Below are 11,217 nucleotides of genomic sequence, written 5' to 3'. Positions count from 1 at the left end.
AGACAGGAAGTTATATTTCATTATGAAGGTGTCATTCTGGCTTGAAAATAATGTCTCCTATGCATTCAAGCATAAATGTAGTAATAATACGAGTGGCATGTTTTACATTTGAAAGCACTACAACATGTACATTTTATACTGTAAAGTGTACGTAATGTGCTCTAAAAGATCAGGGCTGCATTTCAAGAGAAAGAAAAAACTGCCCCCAGGCTGGTCTTTCACTTTTGATCAACCTGTAATTGAGAATTCATTCCAATATAACATAATAAAGAGACTAATTTGTCCCCAGGGAAAGCTGCTTTCTTAAAAAATTACAGTTCTTCTCTTAAGGTCTGGTGACATTAGACAGCAGTACAGTAAAACTCAGCCACATCTTTGCAAAATATTTGGGTCTAGATGCTTTGTGAGGTAGTGATCACCTGCAAGTGCCATAGCTGGTGAGCTAACTGCTAACCAAGGCTAGATTACCAATTAGGCCAAGTCGGCAACTCTTGCAGGGCCCCAGGCCTTTGGGGCCCCAACAGCCCTGGGTTTTCTGTGTGTCACTTGGTAATTCACTTTTTTTTTTTTTTTACATTTTGCATTTTTTTTACAGTTGTGTTTAATCAAATAAACACAAACTAACAGACATAAAGAAAACCTAAGGCCGAGTACTTAGGAGTAACTTTCTGCATCTCTGAGCTTAAAAACTATGAAGCTGCAATCTGTAAAGCTATATGAGCACATGATGGGAACTGTTGGAACAGGGGCCCATTATGGCAATGCTGCTAACATAATACCCAGCTGAGAACATGCCAGCGCTAGTCAGTAGCTCTCTTAGCATCTTACTCTGAGAAATGTTCATTTATTCATTCATTCAAAAAAAAGTTACTGAAGACAGGGTCAGAGCTTGCAACCCAACAAGCTTGCTGACTTAGCAAACTCGCTAACTTGGATGCTAACGAGAGAGTAAGTTCGCTGTTGATTTCAAAAGAAATATTTGTACCACTGACTTGTGGGTCATCACTGTTGCTACGGTTTCCCCCTTGTGAAGCAGTTTAAACAAAGACAAAGGAGGCTAAATAAAACTAAGGTGCAACACAGATAATAAGCAATAAGAGATAATAAGCTTTCTGAGAGCAGTCACACTATTCGGTTTTTAAGGGAAGATGTTGGAAGGAAATAAACATAGAAGGGGACTTTTTTTTTTTTAAACACGACCAATTAAATTTCTGCAGTGTTTGACTATATCCCAGCTTGGTGTTTACTGTTCTCTCCTGTCTTTGTTGTCTTACTTCTGCACCTTAAACATCATTAACCAAGCTGAGGAATCTCTGTACATGTGACCTGATTGAAAGAGAAATTATAATAATTGTATTAAAAAAAACTGGTTATCAAGTAGTTTTTAAAAGTGTGATTAGATGATACGAAGAGATACCGAAAGTGTCTCTGATTCAAACCAACAGTGTATGACTCACTGGAAAAAATCTGCAGTGCCAAGTTTGTTCATATGAGGATATTTCTATGATTATGTACCTTTATTTATGTATGTAGTTAATATTTTGTATATATGTGTCTTCTAATTAATAAAGTATTATTCTAGTGTCTCTTTGGGGTTATTTGATCTGATTGTTTGTTATCTGAAATGATTTTTAGCCTCTGGATGAGTCCATCCAACCAGAGAACCCCTGTCAAAACACTTTTTATGTTCCTGAACCTGCTCTGAGATCGTTCATAGTGAAAATATGGTCACACCGTGTTCTAATTATGTCAGTTTAGTTTTATCCTTGCTAGTGACATGTCTCAAGGAATATAAATCTCAAGCTTCAGGGGCAGTCTGGCAACAAAAAGCAGCCCTGGTCTGACATCTAAAATTGAAACTGTCTCAAGTTTATCAATCAATAATTCATTGATTAACAAAACAGTCTGCTAATTTTTATGCAGTTTGTGTTAGGACAATGCCTCATTTCCTTCCTCCTGTATTTGTGTCTACAGAAAGCAAAAATTCAAAACAGTATTAATGTAATTATCGAATGACATCTAATCCATCTGATCTGTGCTGTTTGTTTTAAAACTTGTATTTGTGTTAAAAGCATTTTGACGTTTGTGCATGTTTTTTATTTGTATTATTGAGCCATTGCTCAGATATAGGCTAAAACCTTTGTGTCGTTATGTTAATATACTGTAATAATAATATATTTTTAAAAAACATTAATAAGAATAGGCACGAAAATCCGCTAAAAATACAAAGTTTGGTCGAAAAGTCACACAAGGTGGCGCGTAATTATTGCGCGTGACGTCATCAACGCGCGCTAAGCAAACCTCCATGTGCAACAGGATAAAAACCGAACCGGAGAAAGTTTAAAGTCTGCGTAGTTTGCTCTGGACATGTACCAAACACAGCTTTGAAGACATAACGTCAATTTTAGTGCCGGAGTGCTCAGGTTGGAGCTGAACTATTGAAGCTGAAGGGACAAAATAAAGAAGAAGACACAAAGAAGAAAACGTTCTGGTTTTAAAGTCCCAAGGAGGTGGAGGAGAGACTTTGTTTTGAAAGGTTAGTTTGTTTTACCTTCTGTCTTTTACTTTCATTTTAGCAGTATTAATGTGTGTTATGGGTGTTTTTGCTTGCTCCCCTCTTGTCTGTTATTACGCCCTCAAGGTTGTATGTTTTAATAATCAGCTGATTGGTCATTTAGCCTTTGTTTTTAAATGTTTCTGGTTTTCTTTGTTTTCTTCTATACTGTGTTTAACATCTGGCCTAGGGACAGAAAATTAGCTTCCTGACTAACATTGTCACATTTACTGTGATGTTGATTAATGTGCAGTGTCCCAGAAATAAAGATTAAAATAGATACATATATTTTTAAAAACACTTTGGTGCTTAACAGGGAATAAACCGTGAATTAGCTGAGAAATGTTTCTACTGTTCCTGCTTTCAAGTAGGTGTTTTACCACCAACACTGAGATTTATACAAATAATATTATAGGAGGTAAAACATTAATCAAAAAATAAAATACCATGAGATCATCACAAGTACTTGACTTCTGCTCCATTACACTTCAGAGGAAAGCATTGTACTTTTTATTTATTTATTCTTCAGACGGCGGTAGATAATTTACAAGTTAAGACAAAAAAAGTCCATTAAGAGTCTATAGTTTTTATCTTGTGAATGCATGTATGTGTTGAATTTTAATATGCTGTACATGTGTATGGCTGCCATGTTGGACAGGTCTCCCTTGATAAAGAGATCTCACTCTTAAAGAGACTTCCTGCTAAAATAAAGGTTAAATAAATACACAAACAAAATGTGTGGCAAGGTGATTTAAGAGTTAAATGATCATTTTGAAGGTCGATTTATTTATTTATTTTAAGTAACTTTCCAAGCAAAAAGCTAAGGATGTGACAATTTGTTGCCTTTTGATGTTTTTCTCTCATCATGAACTGGTTGTCTCAGGTTTTGGACCATTGGTTGGAGAGTCCAAAACATTTAGATGACATTTTTCATCATCAGTAATGAAAGTAATGTTGCAGCTGCAGCCTTCATCACTGTGATCAGTCTTTGTGTCTTCTCAGGATGCTCCTTTGTTCTTCATCTGTGTGAAGAAGAGGCAACACTAGAGTGAGGAGATGGAAGAAGAGCGACACAAAAGGAGAGAGGAAGGAGAGGAAAACTGGTTAGATGGACAGGGAGAAAGAGGAGAGGAGGACAGAACACTAAAAACTCCACCTACGAGGAGAAAAGAACTAGAAGAGGAGGAGGAAACGATGAAGATGGCCTCCAAAGAAACAGCAGGGAGAAAGCTGATTGGTGGGCATACTCTGATCTCAGCCTCTTCTCCTTTCCTCTCCTTGTCTCTCCACCGAGGAGGAAGCGGGGAGGACGATGAGGAAGACGAGGTCAGAGTCGCCATAGTGACCATCGAGGACGAGTCCTGTCCGTCAGAGCCTTTTGGCACTGCCCACCTTGAAATGACCAATCAGATCACACGGGTAGAGTACAAAGGAGATGGAAAGGAGGATGAAGGAGAGATGGAGGGAGGGCATGAGGAGGAGGAGGAGGCAAACAGTGAGCACAGAGAAGAGGAAGAGGAGGTGATGTCACCATCGCTTTACCTGCAGAGCCAGGTAAGACTGTTCACTCTTATCCTGTTGGTTTGTGAAGAGGGAAGGCGGTTTCTTGTTCTGCTCAGTTATCAATGGCAGTGATCAATTCAGCAGCTGATTCTGATTTAGTTTGGTTTCCAGAATTTAGTCCTTTCATGTTTGTCAGCTTTAGTCAACAAACATCTGAGGAGATTAGTCTAGTTATCATTGGTGGCATCTTAGTCTCATCTTTATCCTGTTGTTTATTATTCCTCTAAGCATTTTGAGGCTACAGACGCCATCTTTGTTGTGTACGGTTACCATGGTTACAGGTGTTGTTCTAGTCCATCACATGGTTTGTTGCAAGAGTGGTGCTCTGCAGAGCTCAAGTCGTTCAGGAACTCAGTCACGTTTTGATCAAAACTCTTTGTTCACTGGGTTCAGTTTGTGAAGTTATGTCGTCAGATCTTATTAACACAAGCTTATTTTTTAATCCAACATCTGGAGAAGGATTTACATGGTCGACTGCCCACACGGATACTAGGTCCTTTTGACAGCGACACAAAACGGACCCATTTCACCCATGTGTACAGCACTAAGTGGTAAATTACGATATGTGTCACGTGCCGCTGCATCTTCCTCGTTGTCTCGGCCATTAGTTTCTGTCTTCTTGTCTAATTTTTAGTGGATTGTAGATGAATTTGGTTCATGACCCTGCTTCTTCCAACAACGTGATGTCACTGGAACGTAGGGCGGCCGCTTATTGATGGCAGCGCAACACGTCAAATGGCTGAATCCACCTTTGAACAAGAGAGATTTTACAGTTGGTGACTCATCATTTCATCTTTACATCGGTGGCATTATTATTTAGATTTTTTGTTGTTGTTCTTGAAAAAAACATGTAAATATTTTATCAGTTTTCATTTTAAATATGTCAGTGACCAGTTGTCATCGTGTTGTTGACAGTTAACGCTGGTTACCCACGCGTGTTAAGTTTTTCAGTAAAAACTATGATGAAAAACATCAGTTGCTGACTTTTTTCAAACTAACGTACTAAACTTAACAGTAGAGTCTGTGATTCTGGATACAGATTGTTTATGTATCTCCACCTAAACAAGCCCTTAACTTGTCAGTACAAGGTAGTAATCACACACTACACAGTGAAATAGAAGAGAACTTGGAATAGTTGGATGGACCAGATAATGTGAAATATAAGTATTATAACATAGTTACACAGCGCAACACCTGTTTCTGTAGTGTGTGGACGCAGCCTGCAGGGGGCGACAGCTGCACATAAACACAACACCTGGCTTAGGAATGCATTGTGTGGTCTGTGTGTGGCGTTCAGGTGCCGCTGTGTCTCCTGTCTTCATAGACAAACACCAGCTGCTGTCTGTCGGGTGTGTGTCTGTGTGGGGGAGTAGTGAAGACAATGAAGTGTTTAAGTTTATTAAATACATTAATTATAATGGCAATATACCGTTTTATTTTAAATTAGATATTTAAACTAATTCTGAAAACATTTTCATTAATAACATAATTCAGTTTGCATAATCATCATCACCATGGCAACAGAGCAGAAATGGATTCTGCTGATTGGCACCGACGACCGGCCCTGGTGTGTGTGTGTGTGTGTGTGTGTGTGTGTGTGAGGGCAGTACTCGGTGAAGAACAGGTGCTCTGCTGTCCCTCTCTCCCCTCACACACACTCACCCAGTGTTTTACGGTGTGTAAGGTGACACTTGAAGAAAACCAGTAAAACCTGGAGTCGTTCTCGTGCCCTGCTCTGTTTTCGTTTCTCTGAGTTCCCATCTGCATCCCCACTTTTCTTTCTTCCTTTCGTTTATTTTATCATTCTGACAGAGCTGACCTTTAAGTTCATGACATTTTAACATTTGTGGCCTTCCTAGCCTTTACTGGTCAAGGTCAAAGGTCAAAGTGTTTATTTGTCATATACACAGTTAGGAAACCTGTTTCCCTGTACAATGAATTTCTTACTTTGCCGTCCACATGAATGCCACAAAATACAAATGAAATATAAAGTAGATAAATAAGTAACACAAAATCTAAGGCACTTAAAGCAGCAAATGCAGAAATATAATAAAAATATATAAGAATATAATAAAGAATGTATGCTGCATGGGAGCTGTATGTGCAGCAGTCAACAGTCATTGTGCAATTATGCATGTGCAAACTGAGAATGTAAACCGTACATGATGTATTTCCTGGTAATAAACTCCTCAACTGTTTAGGAGTCTGCGCTACCTGCCCTGTTCACCTAGAGCCAAATTGTCATGATTCTGTCCCCTCTGCTTCCAGTCTCGTGCCTTTATTTTTACACTACTTCCTGTTACAGTCTCATCTCACCTACAGACTCTTTACCCTAATCAGTGGTAATAATGTGCACCTGTTTCTACCCCTTTATAGGCAGCTTCCCCACACCAAGAAGCTGCCAGATTGTTCTAACTCCTGTTCAGACTTTCCAGTGGTTTTCCCTGTACCTGTGATTCCAGGTCTGACCCAGGATTACCTCGTGACTAGTGATGGCCGATGAGGCTTTGTTGAAGCTTCGACACAATATTCACACAAATGTTCATTACTCGAGGCCTCAATGACATAGAGCTCCAGTAGGACATCTAGTGGTCAAGAAATTGAAGTGCAGTCAAGTATTGCCTTTCTGTGCATCAGCCTTTGGATTTCCCTTTCTGACCGTGTTTCTCATGGATACCTTGAATGTGTAAGTTTGCTGGCTCTGACCCTGGACTGTATTATCGACCTGAGAGAGTTACTTGTTGAATCAGACTCCTGCATTGTGTATCGTTGTTGTCTGACCAGTGCTCTTATTAAAGAGTCAGTGTTCTGTTTTTACTCGTCTGGCTTTATAATTTGAGTTCACCCTCGACATTGTGGGCAGCTTCACCCGCTGTTCCTGACACCAAATAACAGTTGCAGTAGAAATAAATCATTTTGCAGTTGTGGTTATTGGTTAACACATCTTGGTGAAGAAAAGGAAGTGAATAAGTTGATGCAAGGGATGAAACCATGGAAGAATCCTTGTCATGTGAGACTTAGTTCTTGCAGGAATCGAAATCACACAAGTGTTTGTGCAGCCCTGTTATTTACATAGTCTGATTACACAGCACTATGCTCTCTGGCTAGATAACAGGGCCGGCATTTCAGCAATAAAAACTCTACGTCTGGTGAACAGTGCTAATAAACAGTCCGTACATCTCCACACCATGAGTTAGTGATAAACACACAACACCTCCTTTTACCTTTGTTTACATGGTACTGTATGTAGCCTGAGAGGCAGAACCCAGGGCAAAGGACACCAAGAAGCCACTGTGTTCAGCTCATTGCATTGAGTGCACAGTAATAACTGTTGTCATCTCAGATCTGTGGTGGTTGAACAGTTCAGACTGTGTCCAGAGCTGTTTCCTTTGAAAATCTTCCTGAGCTTTGCTGCTGTGGTTGTATGTTAACCTCATGTTCATCAGTTCAGACGTGTTGAGAAGTGTTACTAGTTCCCACCTGGTCAGATTTCTGTCTTTTCACTCTCCTGTACAAGTGACTCAGATGTGAGATGAATAGCTATTTAGGTCTTTTTTGTTCTTTTTCTCTTTGTCTCTTCCTTCTTTTCCTTCAGACCTCTGTCCTTTCTTCCTTCCTTTCCTCCACCCTGATCACTAACGCTCTTGAATCTCAACTTCTCCCCTGAGGACGATTGCAGATTAGACACACACACAGCTGCTCGTTAAAATATACATGAGCACTAAGACCCTACATCCCTGAAACACTCCCTGCATCCATTATTGACGAACACACACTCCTCCATCCTGCTGTTGCACCGTTTGTTTGCTGCATTGCACCTATGTAACGTTTCCCGCTGGAAACACGGCGGCATCAGATCCTGTCGGCTTGTTGCCACGAAAAGACGCATGAGAAGACAAATCCAAATACACACAGCACTTTAATAAGAACTGAGCCTGATGTAACAGAAGCTTGTTCACAATGGTGGAAAGTAACTAAGTGAATATTTTTATTTTCTGATACTTCATACTTTGACTTCACTACGTTTCAGAGGCAAATATTGTACTTTTTACTCCACTGCATTTATTTTATACCTTAGTTACTTTTCAGAACCAGATTAATACAGTAAAACTAGCGCCACCTTTACCTGCTGTAGCATTAAACGTGATGTACACAGTAAAGCGTCAGTCATTATAATCCAGTGATATGACAGTGAAATGTGCCGTTCTCCATGAGTACCTCTACTTTTACAGAGTAGTAGTAGTAGTAGTAGTAGTAGTAGTAGTAGAAATCTACACTGTACTGCTACTTTTACTTAAGGATCTGAGTACTACTTCCACCACTGGTTGCTCGTCAGTTTTAACTGTTTACTTGCCATGTGTCACCGTTTTGATGACATAGTGAACGTTCATTGTGTTGGTGGATTCTGTGGAGCGTTTACCTGAGTAGCCCCCCCCCCTACTGATTTAGCATATCAGTAAATGTGGCTGAAACACCGTCAGTGTAGACACGGCGTCCCTCTTCCCAAACTGTTTATCTCTATCCACACCACCAAACGCGATGGAGCGGCGTTCCCTTAGCCTCAGTCTGGTACGTTGGACTGGTTCCTGTGTCACTGACGTTGAAAATGGACTCTGAGTGTAGCTGTGAGTGAGAGTCGGCTCAGTACATACAGTACCCGACGTCTACGCACAGAGAGCTGGAACATGCTGAGAACCAATCCTTCACACATTCCTCTGATCTGTTCTCACAGTCTTCATTGATTCTTCACACACTCGCAGGCTAATTCGGCAACACACACACACACACACACACACACACACTCGCAGGCCACATCTGCCTTTGAAGTGGTTTCCTCTGCCTCCAGTGTCTGACGGCTGTGAGCCCGCAGGATAAAAGACACCGAACGTGCAAGTGAACGTTTGGTTTCCCACACAAATGTGCACTTGAAGACGACGTGAACTCTCTGAGCTGCACATGCACGCCAGCAAAGTCCTGAGTGTGGGAAAGTCAGCTGTTTTAATGCGTAACACACTCGGTGAGTTTCAGGTTTTACAACGGCATCGGAGGGGGTTAGTGGGTTAGTGGGGGGGGTTGAAAAGATTAACAGGGTGCAGAGAACACTGGGAAAAAGATGGAGGTTCAGTAATAGAGCGTGAAAAATGTGTAAAATGTGTAGAAACAGAATAAAAGGAGCAAACAAATGTCTATGAAACAGTCCCAAGGAAGTCGGACAATGAGTTACTTGTATTCCAGCTTTCACCTGCCAAAAAGTTCATTATCTCAGAAAACCACACAACGTCTTATCACGAGTGGTGGAAACAGTGTTCTCCTCTGAAGTTAGAAGAGTTTTAATATTTTACAAGTAAGATTTAGTGTTTCTGTTTTTCGCCGCGCTCTTCTGTTTGGAGCGATTTCCTGCTTCCAGGCACCGATCAGGTCTAATCAGCCACACTCAGGTTCTCTTTAAGTAATAGTGAGAAGGATAGTTGCTTAGTTTGCTGTGGTAATGCTACTTTTACTTAAAAGGATCCGAGTTCTTCTTCACCTCTGGCCATGTACATATTTAGAGATTACAGGCACCGATTCTCCTCCAGTGTGACTGTTGTGTTAACCCTCCAGACCCCTTCACAGAGATGGTGTGAACTGGAATGAGACTGCATTAGATCCTGCAAGCTGTTCCTATTTTTCTGAACGCTTCGTCGTGCACAGATCTGAACATATGAAGTAGCGTGAGGAGGCGCAGGCAAAGAGAAAACAAGCTCCGGGTGTAAATGAGAAAATAACAGAGGAGCTGAGCAGGTGAGAGAGGTGGAGGTGTTGTCTCCTCAGGGAGTTGTTGACCTCCCCCGCTGACCCCCCTCCACCTCCTTCCACTGTGTAATGGGCCTGTGGGAGTTTCAGTGTGGCGACCTTTAGGTCAGTCAGCTGTGAGAAAGCTGCGACCTCCAATGACCTCACGCTGGGCGTTGCTGTGTGTTTATACGTATGTACCTGAGTCAAATTCCTCGTGTGCCCGTCACACCTGGCCTATAAAGCAGATTCTGATTCTGATACTTGTGAAAATTGCTGTTTGTGTGCCTTTCAGGAATGTTTACTTTTTTATTTCTAACTATTTAACTGTGTGATGCTTTGACCTTTGCCAGACTCGGTCTTCACACGTTGACATAGTTTGAAAGCTCAGTCTGAAGATTCTGTTTATTCTTATTCTTATCTTTAGGTCAAGAACTTTGCCAGAGTTGGTTCAGACCTTTAGCTCCTAAGTGTTTTCCACACAAAAGGTGCTACTACAGGCCTTACTTTAGCTTTCTACGCCTCCACGTCGGCGATGGCAGAATGTTTTGGATTGTCTGTCTGTCCGTGTATCTATCTGGCTCATTCTCATGAAAACGGTATCTCAGGAACGCCTTGAGGGAATTTGTTCACATTTACCACCATCATCCATTTAGATTTAAGGATAAATGGATTAAATGCGGTGGTCAGAGGTCACAGTGACCTCACATCTGTCCTCTTCTCGTGAATTTGACTGGCTGTTATTGTCGTTCATGCTAAGAGATGGTCTTAGCTTTGTACCCTGGCTGTGCCTCTGTAACATTGGTTCACTGATTATTGAGTAATATTGTGTAACTGGCATCGACTGGATAAACGATGGACAGGCTGACAGCTCCCGGAAGTGAAGCCACCACGAGTTGATCGTCCCCATAAGCCCCGCCCCCTTCATGTTAGTAGATGGGACGTGAGCCAAACTAAAAACTCAAAGTACAAGTCAAATGTATTTTCCCCAGAGGTCACTTCTGTGGTTTTTGGTCAATATTATCACACCAGTGTGTGAACAGATGGTCGTTATTCTGGTAAGTTTGTTTTAATAAGTAACTTGATATTAAAAGGGGTGTATCACAGATGATTTGACAGCTTTGACTGGTGGTCTGATGCTGTCTCTCCACTTCTGGTTGCTATCTGTTTAAGTTTGACGTTTCCACCTCTGGGTCCAAAGAACCCAGACCCAACTGGTGGAGCCCGTCACCCTCTACACAGTAATATCCTTCTTCTTTAGGGGGGGTTCATTTACTACATTAAGATTCAAATATAGTAGTCAGTGTTTTTTTTTTATATATCATATT

General features: G+C 41.0%; 1 long non-coding RNA gene across 1 annotated transcript in view; it reads right to left on the bottom strand.

Moving 5' to 3' along the window:
- Positions 1 to 4,631: 4,631 nt before the first annotated feature.
- The window catches only part of LOC109951906 (uncharacterized), an 8,525-nt gene continuing 1,939 nt past the window's right edge, over positions 4,632 to 11,217 (bottom strand). The window contains exons 2-3 of the long non-coding RNA XR_002273676.1: positions 5,312 to 5,474; positions 4,632 to 4,866 (exon numbers count right to left, since the gene is read on the bottom strand). This is a non-coding gene — a long non-coding RNA (uncharacterized LOC109951906). The remainder of the gene's footprint in view (positions 4,867 to 5,311; positions 5,475 to 11,217) is intronic.

Source organism: Monopterus albus, unplaced genomic scaffold (genome assembly GCF_001952655.1).
Source record: "Monopterus albus unplaced genomic scaffold, M_albus_1.0 scaffold418.1, whole genome shotgun sequence".
NCBI classification, from domain to species: domain Eukaryota; kingdom Metazoa; phylum Chordata; class Actinopteri; order Synbranchiformes; family Synbranchidae; genus Monopterus; species Monopterus albus.
Note: the sequence above shows the minus strand (reverse complement) of the source record. Positions and strands in the feature narration are given on the sequence as shown.